Source organism: Gekko japonicus, unplaced genomic scaffold (genome assembly GCF_001447785.1).
Source record: "Gekko japonicus isolate JY-2015 unplaced genomic scaffold, Gekko_japonicus_V1.1 scaffold792, whole genome shotgun sequence".
In the NCBI taxonomy this organism is placed as follows: Eukaryota; Metazoa; Chordata; class Lepidosauria; order Squamata; family Gekkonidae; genus Gekko; species Gekko japonicus.
Window position 1 is genome coordinate 236,696 of NW_015160233.1, and position 19,357 is coordinate 256,052.

The window sequence follows — 19,357 nt, forward strand, 5'->3', positions numbered from 1 at the left end:
CTTAACTTCCTTTGAAACCAATCATGTGCTTATCTTTTGCTGGGTCATACCTAAAGGTGTTTAGACATAATACCTAAAAAAAAATAAAAATGGTCCTAAATACCATACCAGAGAATAAGTGCAAATCTGAAATTAATGCTTCAGTCACATGAAACAAAACACATTTGGTAATAAAATAGGCTTACACGGGGGGGGGGGGGACCCAAAGGCATGCATTTCTGTATCATCTGCTCTTCTCTCTTTTCATCTCTGGCCCCGCATACTCATCAGGCTGGAAGGATTATTGTGGTTTAAGGTTTGTGCACAGCACTGAAGCAGCAGCCTAGAGTTTGTCAGAGTGTGCAGGAGGCCCTCTACTTCCTCTTGCAGGACTGACAGTGCAGTTTTGTTCTGAACTGCAATTACCTGGTGCATAATTGAGAGAAGTGGAGCAGCCTGGAAAGACCAGCATGGGAAATGCCCTGCCTCCCCCCCTGCACCCCTTTTCCTCCTATTCTGTACTCGTGGTGTTGAACACCAGCCCTGCCTTGCTTTCACTGGAGGTCGATGCTGCCAGCTTGTCTGGGGTCAGTGGGTGATGTGGACAAACATGGGGGAATCAAGCCGCCAGTGAGGTGCTTGGTTGCATTCAGCGGGAAGAAAGACATCAACTCTGGGCTGAGCCTAGGCCTCCCTCCCAGAGGCAGAGACTTGAGTCTGCCTCCCAACCCATCACTCCCCTGCTTTCCCCCCAGGCAATCTGAGAGTGGAGTGGGGGCTCCCCCTGGGCATTGGCCTGGGAGAGTCAGACTGGCAGGCAGAGGCCACCCATGCTGATGCCAAACTTGATATGGAGCATACATGCCACACCATGAGTGTACAACATAAAATGCTTGGGGAAAATATGCGGAGCATGTGCATGCACACACATGAGTACACAACAATGTGGCACAGCTGCACCAGTCTTGTATAGCCGTCATGAAGACAACATCCCTTCCATTCTGCTTCCATGGTATATCTGGGTTTTGTGCAAACACAAAGATCTAGCCACATATGCTGTGTACTTCTAGCTCCTGATGGCAAACAACAAGAAAGGATTTTCTAAACTGGGGCATAGAGCCAGGCAAGTGCTCTTTCAAATACTTTAAATCTTTAAAACTATTCTTCATATTGTGACATTTGAAAACCAGTGACAAATTACCAAGACAGAGAACAATCCAATCATGTAGGAAATGTAGCCAGATACTACCTCTTGGTAAATCTTTAATCTTTATTATGCATAAGACTGCTGGGGGGGGGGAGTATTAGATCATATTCCCAGAAATATTTATTATTTACAGAATTTATATCCCAAATGTCTGCCATCACAAAGACCACCAAGGTGGCAAACAATTTAAAATATAAAATCAAATTTTAAAACCATTTAAATTATCCTTCCAACACAAATCCTTAAAACAATTTAAAAACAGAGTTAAAATGCATACAAAGACATAAAAGCAGCAATTAAAACATTGATCAGGAAGGAAGGATCATTAAAGGAATGCCAAACAAAACAAAATGGTCTTTGTCACTGAAGGAAGATGATGAACCAAAGGGGACTGACGAGTTCCAGAGTTTTGGTGCCACAATTTAGAAGGGCCTGTCCAGGGTTGCCACCTGCCTGATTTCAGAAGGCAGCAGTACTCCAAACAGGGCATCTGAAGGTGACTGTAGATGTTGGGCAGGTTTGTAATAAACAACCAAGCAACCGTGTAGTAGTGAACCTTACCATTTGTAAACTGATTGTCTGTACTGACTCCATGCATTTTTATAATCTAATCCCTTTCTAAAACAAGGCTTCCATGAGGTCACCACCACATAATCTATGGCGGTGAATAAAATATTTATATGAAGTATGAAGAAATACTCTCTTTCGTCTGTCCTAACAATCAATTTCACTCTATACTAGTGTTATGAATAATAATAATTAAAAAAACTTGTCAATTTAGCAGAGAGATTACTAGATTGGAAATCAGTGGAGTCTGGGGAAGCATTTCAGCATGACTGGTTCATCCCCAGTTATTAGGTATGCCAATGTAAATTGAGCCTGGGACTTCTGGGGCTTTTTGGTTAGCTAACATAATGTATGGCTTGAACTAGGTTCTTCAGGCACATAAATCCTGAGCTATTTCACAGAATTATGCATTATTGGCAGTTTTCCAGCCTTGGTATTTGTAGCTGGTTTTGACACCAGGCCAGTGGAAGATTCACTATGACATGTCTTTTCCCTGTTTGCCTAGTTTGGTATGTGAATCAAGGAATGGTCTGTCAGTTGGTTCTATTCTTGCCTCTTTCTTCTATTTTGCTTTTGACTGGTTTGTTGCTTGCTAAAAAAAAGATGAGCTTTGCCTTATTACCAACTTCCCCTCTGGTGGGATTCAAATCCCCTTAATATTATTTATTTTCTCCAATCAGCTGTTGGACAATTACAGGGATACCTTCTGAGAATATGTTGTTGGGTGTTCTCTTATTGCTGTCCTAGTTTCTGTGTGTCTCCCTTACTATACATGACCCCTTGTTGCATAGAAGAAGCTATAGACTTTCCATGGAGGCTTCCTTTGCCAGACAGGATGTGAAGTTGTTATCTATCCTTCCTTCACAGTATGTTGACCTCTGAAAAGAGAATATAGTATGTGGGGATTTGAACCCAATTTGTGGAACTCCCAGGGAAATGGAGTTGCAGAACTCTGACTAGGAAGGTCATGGTTCTCCCTGTACTATGTTCCTTCCCATACTGTGTCCTGTGGGTTTGGGGAGACAATCTGTCACTGCCAAACATTGGTTGGTTACTACTATGTATCTGGCATGGCTGTATCATCAGCATACCACTCCATGACTGATGGGCATGGACAGTGTTACTATGAAATCCAGTGTAACTACTGTGCTGTCAGCTACTTCTTCTTAGATGTTTTTTGCCATTTATTTTATTTACTGAGAAAGCATAGGAAGCACGGTAGTTATGGGGCAATACTAGCCTCAGCAATGTACCAGCATTCATGGCTTAAGATTTTGCTGCCTAGGTTGACTTTTTCATTTTGTGGTTACCATTGCCTGCCTTCTTCTGTCAGGGCTTAATTTAATTTAAATATTGGGTTGTATTTGTGTATGTGGAAAATAGTCATTCTGAAGTACCATCTATTACATTTTCTGTACACTCTGTAAGATAAAAACATGCAGCACATGTTGAATATTTAGTCTGGCACAGATTAGTTCTGATTGGGAAGCTGAGTTTTTCGATTTGTAAAAAATGGTTTTTATGACAACTGGATGCATCATTAACCCCTTTATTGTTGATATCCTATCGAGACTCAATGTGTAGGCTTAATTATTTTAAAAGGCACTTCTTAGTTATTTAGCTGGTGATTAAAAATACATTTAAGATAGCAACAGAAGACTATTTTTGTAATCAGTTGATCTTAAAAATTAATCATCTAGTAAGGGATTAATTTTCATATAATTCTTAAAACAATAAATACACAACTGTAGAAATTATTTGTGCTGCCTCTATCAGTTAATTAACCAAATCACAAGAGACAGGGAGCCAGAGCGAGAGTGATTATTTTCTATTAATCAAAATGAAAAGTCAAGAGCAGAAGCCTCAGTCAGGGCATTTAATAATATTTCAACAATTAAGCAATTACAAAGATCTGTATTGGAAATATTGGATTCAGCAGAGGATTGTATAAATGAACATAGCAAAACTGTGACCTGTCAAATGATGGAGACAGCAGCAAATTTCCCCAGTTGGAGATCAGAATCCAATTCCCAGCTGATGAGGGATCAGCCAGCCATTGTTTTCTGATAGGCTGGGAAATTTTCCTCTCTACTCAGCAAAGTTGTGGAGGGTTTTTGCAGGGGGGGGGGAATCAGGAGCAAGCTCCCAGAGTGGGAGATTCTGGAAACTATTGCTTCTTAAGCTTGGTGGTACACAGCAAATTTGGGGGAGAGGAGTCAGAATCTCAGCTGATTTCCTTTATTTTCTCCCAAATCTAAGCCATTGGCTTTGGCTGTAGAGAAAAAGAGGGAAATTATATTTCTCCTCTTCCTTTCACAATACAGAGATCAAAAGCACTGGTTCTGCCCCAACCCAGATGGAGGAGGCGAGTGGAAAAAGTTCTTCTTTTGCTTCTTCACTATGTAGCCATTTTGCTGGGGGGGGGAGCAGGATGGATAAGAAACCCAATCACAGCTGATCACCTGATCAGCTTCTGACCAGCAGGCAAGTGCAGACTTCAGTGGCTATTTGAATTGCTTGATGGTATCCAAATATATCCCTGACTGGCTCACAGTATGATGGTGAGTGTTGAACAAGTTAAATTCACCTGCCAAATAAATTTTCTGAGTATTTTACAGCATACCAAAACATAATAAGGAACCAAAGTTTGTTTTTGTGCAATGAAATGGCCAGTGAATGCAATACATTCTAGAAGAATACCCTTTAATTTGGACAACTTGTAATCAAACAACTTTTTGCATTTACAGTTTAATGGCATTGCATGAAGCTAACTTCATCCTATATATATAATTCCCTTATGTATTTCCAGCTCTCCCATTGGCTTTGAAATTGCCAATGTCTTTTTTAAATTGTGATAACAAGTAATACAATCTCTGATTTTCTCTCTCAAACAGAAAAATCACAAAGCATTTTGAAAAATCCTGTTCTCACTGTACAATTAGTTAAGCCCATCAACTCCAGCTAATAACTAAATTAACAGGTTCTCTTCTCAAAGCAGTTACTTGCATATGGAACAGTACAGTGATGGGGATCCCTAAATCAAATACCAATGACAGGGTTCAGTTAGAATAAAAATGTATCTTTCCTCTAATGCTTTTCAATTTGATTTAAATTCCCCATGAAGAAATTCAACTAAAAATAATAAAAATGGTGATGGGATTTTTTTCTAACCACCCACACAGAAATGCAAACGCACAAAAACAGAATGTATTTATGTGACAACAGCAGATGAGAAAAAATTAGATAAAAGGGAGCAAAGAACTTTTTACTGAGAAAGCAGAACAAAGGGAAAGACTACATTGACAAATTTTGGAAGAGAGGTGATACAAAGGGAAAAAGTACAAACATGAAAACATACATCTTTGGAAAGAGGGAAGAGAAAGCAGAGGATAAACTAAACAAAGTAATATACAGAAATTAATACAAAGCAAAAAATACATAGGTATAGATAAAATTGGGGAAGAACAGAATGGCCACACAATTAAATGAAAACTGTGAAGATCCAATGGAAAAACAATGGCAAAAGTAACAGGAGAAAGAAAAATATTAGCATGTAAATCCAAAACACAACTGGAAAAATTGGTGCAGAAAGTAGTCTAAAGATGGGATAGCGGAGAACTGGAACAGCAGAAAGTATCAGTGTCAAAATAGAACACAAGGGAGAAAAGAATCAAGCAAGCATAAAATGGCTAATCATTTTCAGAGGAGATACAAATAAGAATAGAGAATGAACACCACTGAGTGGGCCAAAAACATACTCAAAGGAGAGTTGAGGGCAACATGGGGGAAGACAAAAAACCCAGCGGCAAACAAAGTAAGCAGCTACAGGAAGGTGGCAGATGGAAGAGGCTGGGAAGCATCACTGTTAAAAACTGAGGAATGCAGAGGAAAAATAAAGCAAAGGATTAACTCACCAAAAAAGTGACTGCATTTTGGGGGAGGGAGGAAAACAGAATAAGGATGGAACAGCCACTGGAATGGAATGGGCACAAATCTCATTTGGTGGTTGAGGAGGAAAATAATGTAAGAGTGCAGGGGGAAAGGGTGCAGCAGAAAAATTATGAGGGTGAGAAGAAGAGAATGGGATGTGCAGAGAACCTTTATTCTAAATCCTAAACCTCGACTAGTGATCATGCCCTGCTGAACTTAACCAGACATAGCTCTGAGTCAACATATCGAGCATAGTCTGGCTGCTGGCTGCCGCGTTTCAAGTGTTCTTATTCAAAAGCAATAGGCTATAAGGGGACACAATTTCAGTAGAAGGCACATACAAAGCCAGTATAATCAGTCAAAAGGTCTTTTGAGATTCGAGATTACTCGAAATGTGGCAGCCAGCATCCGGACTATGCGTCATGGCTTTTTATGGCTTACGGAACTTCTGAAATGTCCACTCCATGATGAATTGCACATCAAACTGGACTTTGATATTACAAGGCTACTGGAGTGAGACACAGTAAAATACTTGGGACTTTATTTTTCTTTCCATTATTATTCTTCCTTCTGTATCTTGGTTAAACCTTGGCCAATATTGTTATATAATTATAATTTTGCATTATTGAATTATTATTATACATGTCATATATTGGTTATCTCTAGTCAGTGGTTTTTGTGCTTTGTTCCTATCCTTGTACACTGGCTCCCCTTCTTTTTTGGTTGCTTTCTATTCTGTGGCCGGCAGTGCGCGTTGGCATCCCACCATGACACCAGATTTTTAAAGCCTCCGTAGTATGCACACAAGCACGCCATTGCGCAAGTGCACAAATGTGGCACAGCTGAAGCGGATTGCCATTGAGCTAGGCAGTGCACCACATCTCAGTGTAACAAGTGTAGCTAGCGAACAGAAAACACAACTTTCCCCCAGACTACCAGCAGGCAATCCTTTTTCCACCTGTGGGTGGCATAGCAGACATAGGATGTCTGGGGTGCGTGCCTTATCATGAAAGCAGCCAGAGACATAGGACCTCTTGGCATTTTGGGGAGAATCCAGGGTCCAGGCCGCCCTGGGGGAGAGACACAGAAACATGGAAGTCTATGAGGAGATAGCCAAAGGCATGGCTGCCCAGGGGCATAAATGGACTGCTGTGGAATGTCGCTCAAAAACCAAGGCCCTGCGCCTCGAGTACAAAGATGCATTAGCTCTGAATGCCAAGTCTGGTGAGAGGAGAGTGACATGCCCCTACTACAAGGAGCTGGACAGAATTCTACACGGTAAGGCAGATGTGCAGTCAAGAAAGGTGACTCGGAGTTTTGGCCACATTTCTGCCCAAAGAGGCTCCTTGGACCTCCTCCACCCCCACCAAGGAGGCATCCCTGGAACCCTTCCCTGATGACTCAGAGGACACATCAGAGGCTCAGCCATCTACCAGCAGCCAGGCGGGTAGGTCTGACCAGCAGTGAACCACAGTTCCTGAGGAGGTGGGCATGAACATTCTAAGCACACTCAAGGACACAGGTCAGGGGGCAGACATCCTGGAGGCAGTCACCACATCACCAGCATCCCACCCCATCCTGCTCCAGGAAGTCATGGGAGCATCCTGTCCCCTGTACATGGGTTTTATCCCAAGATCTGGACCATGAGGAGCCATTGGGTACATCAGCCTCATGGAGCAGCAGTCCAGATACATGACCACAGCAGCACACAACAAGTTGTATGCCACAGACACAGAGGTCACACAGACCAGCAGTGCATACTGTATAGGTCAAGTGGCACTCCATGCAGCCACAGCATAACAAAATGCATGGCAGGGGGTTGGCGATGCATCGGACTGTAGCTGCACACTTCCAGCACATCAGGCCACTCTCCCATGTGGGTGCATTACTAGGGGATGCCATAGGGATTCACAACACAGTCCAGAGGAATGGCCACACAAAGGTGGCTCAGTGTTCTGACACAGGGACCCTTGGCACACAGGGCACATGCCAGCCACATGCACAGCAGGCACAGATGCCAGTGATACTGATGAGGACTCCCGTTCACTTCCCTTTCTAGCTCGTGAAACCCAGAGCATAACCCAGCAAGAGAGCAGTAATGAAGGGGAGACTGAGGCCAGAGATGTTCAGATAGCTCCATCCCCAGGCAAAGGTAGGCAGGAGGGTCACAGTGGAAGCATTCAGACACCGCCATGACAGCATCCCATGAAGGGCCATGAGGCACCTCCAATGCTGTGGGCATGGTTCCATAGGCCCAGCCACCCCCTGTAATCATTCCACCTCTCCAGGGATGTCACAATGTGCACTAGAGGACACTGAGCTGGACGCTGGACCCATAGAGGCCGAACTACGAGACCCAGCACGTGAGTGGGAGTATGGGAAGGACCAGGGGGGAGGGAGCATCTGGTACACAGGAAGGCAAAGAGCAGCTGGACCACAGGATTGAATCCCATGTTGCCCTGACTCCTCAGGTTTGCCACCAGATGTCACCATGGCAGACCTGACACCCAGCAAAAGATTGTCCCTCATCAGGGCCCCCCCCAAAAAAGCGGGTGTCAGCCCTCCGGAGCATTAGGGAACACCTTGCAGCAGAGGCCCAACAGGACAACAGAGAGGCAAGGATGGAGGAGTGGAGGGAGCATGAGGAGTACATCACAGAGCTGAGGGACAGCTGTCAGGAGGACCGAAAGGGTTGGGAAGCGATGTGGGGGGTCATGGAGACAGCCGCCAATGCCCTTGTTGGCCTGATACGATCAGTTGCCCTCTTAGTAGATGCCATCTGGGCCCCACTTCCATTGCTTGAGCCAGCGAGGCCAGGCCCCGGCACTGAAGTGACCGGGTCATGTGGAGGCCGTGGAAGGGCATCCAGGAAATGGCAGAAAACACAACCCTACACCCCCACACACAGTAGAGAACCCACACTTCCCTGTGGCACCACAAGTGCCCATCAACTCTGCTCCATTCACTCCTTCCTTGCTACAGGGATCATCTGCATGACAGCCTCCAATGATGCCTAAGTATATGCTAGAGACACTAACCATGTGGCCTTATGGTTGGGGAGGGGTATATGTCCACCAAGCTTGCTTCCAGTAGAGGGTGGGTCACAAATATGGCAACCTTGGTGCAGGTCTCAGGGGGGAGGGGCACACAGCAGCTGGACAGGGGAATGACTGGAGGGACCACCCAGGGTGATTGAGTGCATCCACCACACAAAATTTAACAATTCACAGGAGTATACATATATTTCTGTTAGGGGTTCTAGTGTTATTGATTACATCTTAATTTCTCCCACTTTCATGTCTTATGTCTCTGGCTTTACAGTTGGAGACCAGACGTTTAGTGATCACTTACCCTTGATATGTAACGGGAATCCCACATCAGATGTGATCCACGACATGGAAATTCTGCCCAAGATTTCTCAATCTTCTGAATTAAGCCAAAAGATCTTAAGTTTATTAAAATCAAATACCAGCTTAGATTTTAAATCTGCATTAACAAATTCCTCCAATTCTTTAGAAGTGATACAAATGTATGGGAACTTATTAAATTTTATTATTGAATCCCTAAAACAGAAACCAAGGAAGAAAACATCTAAACAAGGGGGGGGAACTCAAATTGCTCCATGGTTTGACCACGAATGTAGGATTATAAAAGTCCAATTACGATCAATTTATAGTAACTTCCGTTACTCTGCAGCCACCTGTTTACCAGCAGGGTATCAGATACTTAAAAATCATCTACATCATCTAATAAAGACGAGAAGGCTGATCTTTATCAATAAACAATGGGAGCAACTTTTTGGTGCTATTACCTCGAATCATACTAGGCAGTTTTGGGCCATAATTAATGGGGCCATTCGTCCTGAAACTCCCTTTATATCAACTATATCTTCTGATACATGGTACCAATACTTCTCTGACTTATTTCATGAGGACCCTCCTGATGGAATTCAACTGACTCATTCACTCCTTGATTATCTCCCAGAATGGCCTCCTGTTTCCCCGGAAGAAATAATAGTCCTTATAGAGCAATTAAAATTATGTAAAGCTCCAGGCCCAGATGTGATAATCCCTGAGGTACTGAAATCTGATCCTGAGTGGTGGGCCTCCCCGCTAGCTGCTCTCTTCACTATGTTAAATAAGACTGGCCAGATGTCAGCAGCCTGGACTAATGCAATAATTGTTCCCATCTACAAAAAGGGCTGTCACCTTAATCCCTCTAATTTTAGACCAATTAGTCTTTTATCTGTTATTGGGAAACTCTATGGTAAATTTCTGCAAATAAAGCTCAGCTCCTGGATGTCCTCTAAAAAATTTTAGGGCCAGAACAGGTGTGCTTCTATCAGGGGAAATCAGCTCTGGACCACTGTTTAGTCCTCACTCACCTGATTAATAAGTATGTGAGAAGGAAAAGGACTAAATTGTAAATATACTTTTGGATTTTAAAGGGGCTTTTGATTCAGTTTCAAGGGAACTTCTTTGGGTAAAGCTCGAAGGACTGTCTTTAGATGAGGTTATTATTTCTTATTAGGAAACTCTATACCTCTACATCCTGTCAGGTTAGGTGTACCCCATCAGGGAGACTCTTCCCTCAAATCCCTATTGGGAGGGGGGTTAAGCAGGGGTGCATTTTAGCCCCCCACTTGTTTAATCTTTTTCTTAATGATTTTGCCCCTTTTTTGTCATTAGTTGATGGCCATAACCCTAGACTCGGCTCTGCCCTCATTCCTTTGCTATTATATGCAGATGACACAGTTCTTTTGTCTACATCCCATGATGGATTAAACCGCTTATTAAATCGTTGCCACGAATACTGTGTGATTAATAGATTGGAGCTGAACTATGAAAAATCAGAGATATTGGTCTATCCCTATTCCCAGAAATTATATAAGTGGACTATTAATGGCAATAAATTTGAACAGGTCAGGCACTTCAAATACTTGGGCATCCACTTTCATTCTAGTGCCACTTGGACCCATCACCACAGAATGGCTATTAATGTAGCTAAAGTCAGTGCTGCAGCAATCTCCCGTTTTTATTTTTCCGACCATGGAAACCAATATGTGCCAGCTGCACTCAAAGCTTTTAACACTAAAACTGGAGCTCAATTATTGTATGGAGTACCACTCTGGATAGATGCAGTTGACACTTCAGTGGAACGTGTCCATTCTACCTTCTTGCGAAAGATCATGGGGGTACCCATGTGTGTTCCATCTGCTGCTTTATGTTTGGAGTGCGGACAGAATTTGATGGCTACTAAGACATGGATCTACACCATTAACTTTTGGCTGCGACTCCACTTCAACTCTGACCTCCCCTCTAGTTATCTGTATCAATTACTTTCTGAATCTGCCCATTCTAGTTGGCTATCTCACATCAAAGCCAAAATATGCTCCTTGAATTTACCTTTAGAATCTTGGCCAACATAACCTGTTCTCCCCTAAATTTAGGGATGGTTCCAAATGCAAATCTTCCATCTGTATATCTTTATCAACTTATAGCTCCAAATTTGCGCAGAGCCATCTCCTTGGCCCGATTTAATGTTCTTACTTCTGCTCTTCTCTCTGGCAGATTCCAGGGGATCCCTTACTCCAGCAGGTGTTGTCCTTGTAAGAAGGACTGTGTTGAAACTGTCCCCCACGTTCTCCTTCAATGTCCCTTTTATCTGGTGCCTCGCCAGGATCTTCTGTATCCTATATTAGCTCAATTCTCAGAAATTCCTGATGATTTTAAGGTTCTGTTTTTGCTCAATAATCAAGATACGGAAATAACTGAAATAGTAGCAAGGTTTCTTCTTAGTGCTATGGCTATATGTTCTGATAAGTAACCATTAGGTTTTTCTGCTTTCATGCTGTTTTTCTGCAACGTAGCTCCAATTGTACCCTATATGGATTTGTATTTTCTGATCTATATTTAACCTGATCTACTATCGTATGTATATACATATGCCAATAAAAGCTTGTCAAATGAATGTGGCCTTATGGTTGGGGAGGGGTATATGTCCACCAAGCTTGCTGCCAGTAGAGGGTGGGTCACAAACACGGTAACCTTGGTGCAGGTTTCAGGGGGGAGGGGCACACAGCAGATGGACAGGGGAATGACTGGAAGGACCACCCAGGGTGATTGAGTGCATCCACTACACAGCACATTCTGTTCATGTACCACTGGCAAAACATTTCAGCTCCAACACCAGCAGGTGTTCCACTGTGCAGAACTCGCAGGAAAAATAAAGACGTCCATTGGTCCACATGACTCAAAGTCATTGCATGGGCATCAGGGGGGTAGAAGATGGAAGGGGGAAGCCCTGGTCCAAAAGAAACACTGCCACCGGTGACATGGTACAAAACATTTATTAGAACATAACATGACAACTGTAGAAACTTCCCACGCACATACAAACTGAACCTGCCACCCTCCCCCAGCAAATCAACCAAACAACCCCCACTAATCTGAAATGTCACCCCCCCTCAATGCCTTCAACCTCCCCCTGCTCCCCCACCACCTCCTGCTCTGGCCCCACCCCCCTCTCCCCCTCCTCCTCTCCTCCTTCCTCTGTCGGTGCCTCCCATGCCCTCTGTTGACGGCCCTGCTGTTGTTACCTGGCCTCCCGCTGCTGGTAGGCCAGGGCATCTTCCAGCTGCATCCGGATGAGCATCCTTTGCAGACACAACATCCCCCGCTGGATGAATGTGATGCAATAGTCATAGCATTCCACTATGGAGCAAGCCAGAAGGGGGGCACCATGTAAGTTCCAAGAACACCAGCGAGGTCACCCACCTGCCCTGCCATTGCTAACCTGGGCCATGATCTTAGGTTTCCACACACCCACACAGTGTATGCCAGGGGAACTGGCAATCCAGGGGCCCAGGGCAGGACAGACGTCTCAAGAGTGCTGCCACGCACCTGAGACACATCCCCCCAGGATCGTGAGATACCCACCTGTCACCCAGAAGTCAGCCACAGCACCCTCTAGGGCCTCCAGTCACTGGGGGACAGGCAGTCCAGTGGATCCAGCTGCCACCGAGGAGAGTGCCCTTGCTCCTATGGGGACAAAGCAGCAGGTGAGCATACGTGACTGTGGCCCTTGGAAGGTCATATGGGGGGAGGCCTACCTGTGTCAGCCTCCGGGGCAGAGCTGATGACCAGAATGCTAAGCATCGCCATATACGTCCAGACACACAGCCCTCTGCTCCCTGGAGACTCATGCACATATGGTGACCATGGGATCAAAGCGCTCTGCTGGCAGCACCCAGCTGACCTTGCCACCCATGCCACCCATGGCCAGACTACACATGTGATGGAGTCAGCGGATCACCAGAAGGAGCCTGTCCACAGCCCAGAACCCAAGCCCCCCAGATGCTGCCACTAGGGTGGGCGCAGCCTCCCAGCCCCCCAACACCCCGGGAGGGCCATGCACATTCCAGCACCGCCCACAAGGCCAGCAGACTCCAGCCATGCACCTGAGCTGCCCACTCCAGCAGGCCCCGAGGAGGTATGTGGGGAGCTTACCACCACCGGTCCTATAGGAGAAACACATCAACACATAAGGCCCCATGACCATGTCCTGTGCAGGTGCCAGCCCTACTGGCACACCCAGATGCCCAAACCACAGTCCATCAGCAGGGGCCTCAGTGCACAGCCATCGGGGAACATGGTCTGGGCTGTCGGCAATTGCACACAGCTGACCGATGGCAGGTGCGTGGCCAGGGCCACCAGTGGCACTGGGCAACTGGCAAGGTCCCATACCACTGTGCCCAACACACCTTGTTCCCGTGGGTCTTGGCCATGGCCAACAGGGCATCAAGGGTCCACCTCACTGGACAACAATGCCACCCTTGCACTCTTTTATTGTGCGAGTAAGGTTTCCTGGCATGAACTGTCCCACATCCATGGCATCGATGATGTTGGAGCTGCACAGGACATGTGCATCGTGGCTCTTCCCACTGTGCCCAATAACAATATCCACGAAGCAGCCAGTATGATCAACGGTGCCCTGCAGCAGGATGGAGCAGTAGTGCTTGCAGTTCATGAAGTCTTCCGGTTGGTGGGCTGGTGCTTGGACGCAAATGTGGCATCCATCCATTGCACCCACACATTGTGGGAAGCCCTTGGTGGTGAAGGCTCTCATCATCTGTGGATGGCACACAGGCAGTTATTCCATCATTCAGCATCTGCCACCTGTCATTCCTTGCCCACGTGGCAGCATGGATTCCCGGGCAGAGGCACACCACACAACAGCTGTCACATTCTGTGAACCCCTCTGTTCCCATCACAGTGGCCTTCCCCACCACCATCTCCACTGCTTTCAGTCCCATCACCCACCCACCCCACCCATCTTCCCAGGCCATCCTCTCCTATCCTCATCCTGTCAGGGTTCCAGAGGTACACCACTCTCTGGAGTAGCATCTCCTCCCTTGCCAGTGTGACCGCCACCACGATGCCAGCCATGGGGGACTGTGCTAGACTGAAGTGGTGGTTGATGGTTCTGTAGGACATTGTCTTGGCCATCCCCCACACGGCCACAGCAACACGCTCCTCCACTGACACAGGGATACGCATCTCCATCTCCTTTCGCTGGAGTCTATCCCGGAGGGCGTCCACCAGCGAGGTGAACGTTGACCTGTGGAGACATTGGATAGTCACACCTATGTGTTACGTGTGTAGTGGCCATGAGGTCCACTAGTCATATCCCCTTACCCCTGGCCAGTGGAGGCTGTGCTGCCAAGGTTCCTCCAGCCATTATGGGTGCTACTAGGGCCATGTCTGTGTTGGCAATGTGCCCAGGGCTCAGGGGATGGGCTGCTGGACTCACCCATGGCTCCGTCATGTGGGTGGGTGGCTGGTCATCTCCGAGCACTGCCACTGTCTTTCAGCAGGCTGGATGGATGTCAGAGGGCTTGCTGGAATGCCAGTACCCCTGGCTGTAGGTTTGGTCTCTGTGTGCCCTTGCCTACTCATCATTCTGGTGTCTGAGGGCCATGGTGGTCTGTCCCACTGCCATGCTGCCACTGGTCCCCAGCATACCACAGGCCAAGGGATGGGGTTTGTGTACGCCCTGTCTGCATTACCTGTACATCCTGAAGTTCTCGAGCCACTGCTCATCCTCCCAGATATGGATGACGAATGTCCTCCACCACTCCCTAGACCTTCGGTACAACCACCAATGGCAGGGTGGGCCCTCCTTTGCTAGATGTGCAAGGTTGACGGTGTCCCTTCTCCTACTGGCCTGCCTCCGCCTTGACCTGGCCCCACGCCTGGCTGGATATCTTTGAGTTACGGCACTTCTCCATCTCCTGCTGGCATCTGTCGCCTCCTGCTCCTGTTGCCATGCTACCTGCATCCATAAGATGACCGTCCCCGCTACTGCACATATCGACGTGAGGACTGCACCCAGCTGGATGGGCTCCATCTCAATCGGTAGCTGTTGGGTGGGTTCTGCTGGGTCCTGCCATGCCTCTCACACTGTCCTGAGAGGTGTGCGTGCAGCTAATCCATTGGGGCCAGGATCAGGGCTCTGTGCTCGGTTTCTTATTTGTGCACATGTTCACTGCTCTAACAATTCGCTTCCGCGGTCATGCGCATCCAGAAACTCAATTTTTTTTAAAAAAAACACACACTTGTCTGATTGTGCAGTGGTGGCCTGCGATCGCTGGATGTGTTATCGTGCCATGCCACTTCTCTCTCTCCCCCCCCCCCCCCCCAGCCGAAGTGGGGGGGGGTCAACAGTTCACCGATGATGTGTGATCGGCCGCTGACGGCCTGAGCACGGAGCCTTAGGGGGGAGGTCTGATAGTGCTCTTGTGCTTCATTTAGCTCCAGTGGAAAGTGCCTCACTCCCCCCCCCCCGCATTATCTCACGCATGTGACCGCAACCTCTAATTATCTTTAATGGACAGCATGCTTTGTGTACACAAAATAATCGTGCATATATTTTCTGCATCCATTTAAATGAATGGATCCCTTAAGAAACATTGGGATGTTACAAATACACTGAGGGAGCCATTCTAAGTAGTCCACTAGGAAGTTAGAAATTAGTGAGATCTGTATGGACACAAAGGTACAGATTTAAAGCTTGTAAGGGTTCGCTACCAAAGTTAAAAACGAGAGGGTTTATTATGTTGTTGAAGGCTTTCATGGCCAGAGTTCATTAGTTGTTGTTTATTTTCCAGTCTGTATGGCCGTGGTCTTGGCATTGTAGTACCTGACATTTCACCAGCAGCTGTGATTGGCATCCTCAGAGGTATAGCACAGAAAGATGGAGTACTCTCTGTGTAGATTTATGTATAGAGAGTACTCCATCTTTCTGTGTTATACCTCTGAGGATGCCAGTCATAGCTGCTGGCAAAACGTCAGGTACTACAATGCCAAGACCACGGCCACACAGCCCGGAAAATCTACTACAACTAAAAGGGTTTATGTATAACATTTTCAGTATCAAGTTCATCTAAATACTCAGCGTTATTTATGTACTAAACAGATGAGTCTAGGCACATAATGTGTTCCATTGTTCTTTAGGTAAGCTGCAGTCTTGTCTAGATCTGTAAACATCATTTATTACTTGATTGAATAGATGCATTGTGTATTTGTTCTATATGAAAGAAAAGGCAGAAAAAGATTTATTAGGAAGAATGCCACTAAGTACATCAATCTTTTGGAAAGGCTACTGAGCTCTGTTTCTTTTTAATCAGAGAGAATATCTTTGTTTTCATTGATGGAAGCAATTCAAAAGTAACTGGTTCCTATTTTGCTTCAAATGGATTTCATGTACAAATAACACACGAATCAGTAAAAACAAGTAAGCAAGCAGATAAATGAATAGGGCACTTGTTGGATGGTAAGGCCCAGTTTAAGATGGAGATAAATGTAGGTCTGAAATGAAGAATATCCCATCTGAATGTGGATCATTTGAGATGAAAGACAGGATGCACAATTTGGGCTGATGAACATTACCTTTGTACAAGTACCACAGTAACCATGATGAATGAGTTAGCTGTATAAATTACACAGAAATGCATGTGACATAAAATATAAGTCCCTTAGGCTTCTTAATGATATTAGAATGGAAAAGGAAAACTCTTCTGCAACCTTTAAAGCTTGCCGTTTATTCTCAAGGGAGAAAATACCTCAAACAGCCATTTAATAAGTTTCCTTTATATTTTCCATGCCTCTTCTTTATTCATTTCCCTTTATGGAGGACAAATGGAGCCCTGCTAGATCAGACCAGTGGCCCATCTAATCCAGCATCACATTTCACTCACTGGCCAACCAATTACTCTGGAGGGCCAACGACAAGGCATAGAGGTCAAGGCCTTTCCCCTAATGTTACCTCCCAGCACTGGTATTTAGTTTGGCAGTAGCCACCAATAGACCTGAATTCATCCTGAATCTATTGCCTATCGATGTCATTGAATGCAAGTATTTTGGAATGCAAAGAAAAAGTTCACTCTATTATTTAATAGACTTCTATTAAATAGAGTTTATGTGTAGAGAGTACACACAAAGTATACTTCTATTCAGGGGTCATTTCGTAGAAAAAGAGCTAGGGGGACTCATTAGCATAACTCATTAGCATATGCCACACACCCTGACATCACCGGAAGTGTGTCCTCCCCACAGCCGGCTGCGACCTCCAGCGGGCACCAGCAGGCACCAGCAGGGAGCTCCAGGCCCCGCCCTCCCACACCTCACCCGGGGGGATGGCGTCCCCCCGCGTCCCCCCCCCAAATGACCCCTGCTTCTATTAAATAGACTTCTACTTTTATTTAACACAACACCTTGCTAGAGGCATGAGCCTCTTGGCCTGAGGCTCTTAGCCTAGGGGCTCTTAGACTAGGGACTCTGTAAGAAGCCCAGGAACAGCCAGAAAGCCAGGGCCTTCGTCTCCTTGGGTTCCCAGTAAGGTAAATAGACTTCTACAAGGAAAACCACTTAAAAGGTTTTAAAAGGGGATTATATATAATTATTGTTTTTAAAAAGCAATTATGAAGCCAGAATGCCAGCAGGGGGTTGGGGGCTTTCCAGTGTATTGTACGGAGTGTCACATGTATGTCTATCTGCCCACTGGAAAGAAGTCTTGGGTGTGTGCTTGGTGCAAGGAGCTCCTGATTCTCAGGGAACAAGTTTGTTCCCTTGAGGCCAAGGTGGCTGACCTGGAGAAGCAGAGACAGTCATTTAGGTGCAGGAAGAAGACACTTGGGGACTTGTTAGATATGTCCCACTGTCATGCCAGAGATACTGACTTACAGAATAATTCCAGATAAAAGGCCTGTAGGTTTAGTCAGAATCAGTACCTTCTGTAATGTAAGTAAATGGGAAACAGCTGGGTCAAGGCAGAAATCCCTAATCAGCCTAGGACGGGGATTGGGGAAACAAAGAATAAAAATCCAGTCCTAGAGGCAGGAAGGAGAACTCATGAACTTGCCTAATATGCACACGTCTATGCGTTCCGAGGGAGCAAGGAGATTGAAAGCTCTTGACAACTTGACAAATGCCAGGAATGCTGCACGTGGCCTTGAAGAAGCCAGGGGCCGTGTGAGAATCTTCCTGAACTGCTCACCATGATGTATACTCCGGGTGCAGGGGCTGCTTAGAAGACAGCAAGTGTCTGCAAGCAACTGAACCTTGGCAGTGCTGAGGGACCAGAGAAAGCCTCCAGGACTGTTGGAACAGGCTAGTAGCAACAAACCCTGGGAGGTGTGGCTCAAGCTGTGAGCGGACCCTGAAGTAAATGGCCAAGCTAGAAGGAGGTGGATTTCCAGGGAGAAAGGAACAACAAACCGTATGTTTATAGTAGCTAGGATAGTTAAGGTTAGTTTTGTCTATTGTCTATTTTGTCTTATAACTCCCCCTATTTGTTTTACTCACTTCAAATAAATCTTTGAATTTTTATGCGCTGGGAGTCTGAATGACTCTCTGGGCAGTAGAGACTGTTTATATGCCCTCCTCGCTTCTCCTAAGCTGAGCCTGTTAGCCTGGGAAACAAAGGGGACTCAGGATATCTGAGCATGCTACCTGACTGAAGTTGAGTCCCCAGCATAAATTAAGGTCCAGACTCAGGGGGGAGTGCTGGGGAGGAGCCAGTGGTCGTGGTACATGTTGGCACCAATGATGTGGGGAAATGCAGTTGTGAGGTCCTGGAGGAACAATTTAGGCTGCTAGGCAGGAAACTCAAGGCCAGGACCTCCAAGGTAGCCTTCTTGGAAGTGCTACCTGTTCCACGTGCAGGGCGGGACAGGCACAGATCAGGAGTCTCAATGGATGGATGAGATGATGGTGTAGGGGAGAAGAGTTCACGTTTGTTAGGCACTGGGATGCTTTTTGGAAGAAGAGGGAGCTGTACAAAAGGGACAGTTTCCACTTGTCCCGAGAAGGAACCAGGCTGCTGGTGCTTAAAATCAAAAAGGTGGCAGAGCAGTTTTTAAACTGAATATTGGGGGAAAGTTGACAGGAGATGAAAAGTCTCTGGTTTGGGATGGCTCATCTCAAAGAGATGAACGGGTAGCTGTTCCTTTTCTACAAGTAAAAAGGATTAGAATTGTCCACTGAGACTGTGATTAACGATATGGGCTGCCTGGCAAAGTCTCAAGGCAGCAAGAGGAAGATTATGGGCTTAACGTGCATGGGAAGCTATAGGTGTTTGTACACAAATGCCAGAAGTGTCCAAGGTAAAATCGGG